Here is a 4,559-nt window from a genome sequence, read left to right on the forward strand (position 1 = left end):
GGCGGGCTTTTGCTATTCGGTCCCAATTTTTCAGCCGGCCCGCCTTTTTTGGCAGGTTATGCATACCGACCCAACAGGTTTAGGCCCGTTTGCTACCCCTAACTGCAAGCCAAGCTCAGGCCAATTGACTACATGACAAGCTAGGCATGTTAAGAGCAAAAACTTGGCCTGTTTCTACCCCTAATAGCAACGGAAAAAAAAAAGAAAGACAGATAAGAAAATTTGCGGTTTGGGTTGACCTGCGAAACCTTGAACCAACGCGGTGCGGGCACATGCCTCTCTCAAAGCAACTCATATATATTGCGAGTTAGTCCGGCTCACTCCATTAATATTTAGCCTGTTGTGGTATGGACTAAACGAGTCGGACTAGCCTTTACACCCACCTCTACTTGTATTATCTTTTACATGTTTCTATTATATGTGTGTGTGAATAACAAAGAATACTAACTGTCACTGATTTCACAATATGTTTTTTGGCAGCTTCTAATATGTGTGTGTGAATAATAAAGGACACTAACTATCACTGATTTTATGATTTTGTGTGTGTGAGAGAGAGAGAGTAACAAAGGACAATCTCCTCGCACAGTAGATGAAATGTGTGGGACTCCACCTCTCTATCAAAGTCGAGGCAAGCAGCCAATCATACTCGAACTCGACCATATAGGCTACATACTCAAATCCGATTTGTTTGAGATATGGCCTAATCTGCTCCAGCGGCCGTGTCATCAAATTCCGTCTGGTGCGCAAGATCAGAGGCACCTAGCAAACGAAAAAAAAAACGAAACGGTGAACACATAAAATAACAACTTCACTACTTATTAATTACAATAAAATAAAAAATATTTAAAAAAGTATACCACTCGATCAAGCCTGCCAACAATGTACTTAGCATGATCCAATATGTACATCTCACCATCATAACTCACTAACTGCTACTCCATCTAAACACAATCTAGTAAAATGAAATCACATACATTGACCTCAGTTCCTTTTACGTTAACTAAATTATTAAAAAAATATTTAAATCCAAAACAAAACAGCTTAAAAATCTAGTAATTCTAATTTGTCCCAGCTAACTAACACAGTCAACTAACTAATTAATTAGTAAATAATTAACTGAACCTTAAATTTTATTAATCAGGTTTCTTTCTAGTCCAACTTAACTTAATTAATTATTCCACTAATTACCTTTTGATTCACAACTTAAACTAATTATTCTCACTAAACTAACTAACAATTTACTTTGTTATCTTATACTAATTAACATGTTATAGACAATAAACAACAACTATACTTAAAAACAATAACATAAAAAATTTAACTAACATAAAAACAGTTAACAGTAAGTCTAACTAATATGTAAACAGTATATCTGTAATTACTAATTCTAACTAACATGCAACCTATAACTAATTATTTTACCTAATGTGTAAGCAGTAACTCTAACTAATCTAAAAAAAACTCTAAGTAAAATAAAAAATTAACTCTAACTAATCTATTATTTACTGATTTGGAATTGAGAATATTGTGCATAATGTTGTGCATAATGACTTCACGGGTGTCGAAAAGACAAACAGAAAGGAGGACCAAAGTGAATTTAGAAGAGAGATAGGAAAAGAAAAGGACAAAGCCAAATAAGCCTACTGTTACGGCCCTGGATTCCCGCGGGTCAACCCGACCCGAGCTCCACCCGGCCCGACTACACGCCTCTCAACCGACCCGGACACGCGTCCCGTACGACTCTCCCTCACAGCTATGGGACAGCGTCCTTGGGAATATGGGCCTGCCCTCCAGAGGGGCCCAATACTGACATATATATATAAGGGGAAGACTGGCTCTTCCCCCAAGGTACGTCACATCCCTGCACCACCTTCATTCCGCCTGCACGTATTCTGACAAGAGCGTCGGAGTGTCTTTGCAGGTGGCACCCCCTCACACGAAGTGCTCGGGACCTCGCACCCTCGGACTGGAAGACCGTGATCAGACGAGCCCCTTCCTTCACCCCTGATCCTGACCTGAACCGTCCGGTACCCGACCTACCGAACATTGGCGCCGTCTGTGGGGATAACTCGTCCATGGACTTCGTACTAGTCCAGACTGGGACCGGCAGCGAGGCCGCACCTCCCGTGCTTGGGGGAGGCGCCGTTTCGACAGAAACTCGACAACAGCAGAGGTCGCCTCCAAGGGACACGACGCAGACTCACAAAAGACGCCCCTTCGGAGGAACTGGCGACAACCACGCCAGGATAATGCAAGAGTTGCACCATAGGATGCAAGACTTAGAACGCCGGCTAGCCGAAAGAGAACGCGACCAACGCACCCCGGAGCAGAGCCTCACCCGCTCCCGTTCAAGGAGCCGCTCGAGGCGCTCACCCAGCCCCCAATACGAGTCGGAGAGCACAGGGGGAAGGGGACGAGCCAGAAGAAGAAGTCGGGACCCCATCATTTACACCCGACACGAGAGACGGCGTGCGTCGAACAGGGGCGAAGAGGACGCCCGTCGGGAGAATGACGAGCCGGGGAGAACTACACGGGGATCAGTGATAATAGGAGCGACCCCTTTCCACCGATCTGTACTCGAGGTCCGGCTGCCGAAACACTTCGACAAGCCAACGGACATGAAGTATGATGGAACACAAGATCCCCTGGAACACTTGACGGCCTTTGGGCCAGAATGAACCTGGAAGGGGTGGGAGACGAGGTCAGATGTCGCGCCTTCCCGGTCACCTTGGTGGGCCCAGCGATACGGTGGTTCAACAATCTTCCGCAGGGCTCGGTGACTCAATTCTCCGACATCAGCCACGCCTTCTTGGCTCAATTCACGACCAGGATTGTCAAAGCCAAACACCCAATCAATTTGCTAGGGGTGACACAGAGACCCGGAGAGCCGACCAGGAAATACCTGGACCGTTTCAATGACGAGTGCCTGGAAATTGACGGTCTAACGGACTCGGTGGCAAGCATGTGCTTGACGAACGGGCTCTCGAATGAGGACTTCAGGAAACACTTTACCACAAAGCCCGTTTGGACAATGCAAGAGATCCAGTGCGTGGCCAAAGAGTACATCAATGACGAAGAAGTCAGCCGGGTCGTGGCTGCTAATAAACGGCAGCCCGCCTACAACCAAGCACGGCACTATGAAGGCAGAGAAAGACCAAAGGAACACGCCAGGGATGGCGGTCCGAGTAAAACACCCAAACCGTTCCCCGAGTTGGGAAGTTCACCAATTATACCCCCCTCACGGCACCAATCACCGAAGTTTACCAACAGATAGCGGAAAAGGGGATACTGTCAAAGCCCCGACCCCTGAAGGACAGGACGGGAGGAAACAAGAACCTCTACTGCGAGTACCACAAGGGTTACGGGCACAAGACCCAAGACTGCTTCGACCTAAAAGACGCCCTGGAACAAGCTATCAGGGACGGGAAACTTGCCGACTTCTCCCACCTTATCCGGGAACCGAGGAGACGCAACCGGAACCACGATAGCGAAGACAGATCCCGGTCAACAAGGCGACGGCAGGAACCAGAGGGTGACGACCACGGCCTTACAGTGGTAAACGTGGTAACGGCCAGGAATACCGCCCCAAGGTCAAAGTCAGCACAGAAAAAAGACGCCAAAGTCCTAGCAGTCTCCACCTCGACTGTTAGAAGTTTCCGAGGTACCCCACCCATCTCCTTCGGCCCAGAGGACCAATGGTTTGACGAGGCACCGAAAAGTCCGCCCATGGTTATCACGGCCAGGGTCGGAACGGGCCTCGTCAAACGAATCCTAGTAGATACGGGGGCAGACTCGAACATCATGTTTCGAAACGTTTTCGATGCCCTGGGACTAAGGGACGCCGACCTGACGACCCACCAGCACGGTGTAGTAGGGTTGGGGGACCACTTCATCAAGCCGGATGGAATCATCTCACTCCCGACCTCTGTGGGACAGGGGCAAAAACGACGAACAGTCATGGCGGACTTCGTGATATTACGAGACTCCACGGCTTATAACATCATCCTGGGGAGAAAAACCATCAACGACCTGGGGGCGGCCATTAGCACAAAGCTGCTGGTGATGAAGTTTGTCACTGATGACGGATCCATAGGATCCATCAAAGGCGACTTGGAAACGGCGGTCGCTTGCGACCACGCCAGCCTTTCTCTCAGGAAAAAATCCAAAGAAGCATCTGGGGTCTTCCTTGCTGACCTGGACGCCAGGATAGACGACAAACCTAGACCAGAGCCAGAAGGAGACTTGGAAAAGTTCAGGGTCGGCGAGGAGGACGATAAATTCACATTCATAAACAGGAACCTCCCCCATGAGATGAAGGAGCCTTTGATGGAAATGATCAGGGCTAATGCCGACCTCTTTGCCTGGACGCCTGCCGATATGCCCGGGATAGATCCCCAGCTCGTATCGCATCATCTGGCCGTCAAGGCGGGAACTAAGCCAGTGGCCCAGAGGAGGAGAAAAATGTCCCAAGAAAGGGCAGAAGAGGTAGCCAGGCAGACGGCCAGCCTCCTAGAAGCAGGATTCATCCGAGAACTGGACTACTCGACCTGGTTGTCGAA

The sequence above is a fragment of the Arachis ipaensis genome, chromosome B3 (assembly GCF_059453495.1).
Source record: "Arachis ipaensis isolate K30076 ecotype BB chromosome B3, ASM5945349v1, whole genome shotgun sequence".
In the NCBI taxonomy this organism is placed as follows: domain Eukaryota; kingdom Viridiplantae; phylum Streptophyta; class Magnoliopsida; order Fabales; family Fabaceae; genus Arachis; species Arachis ipaensis.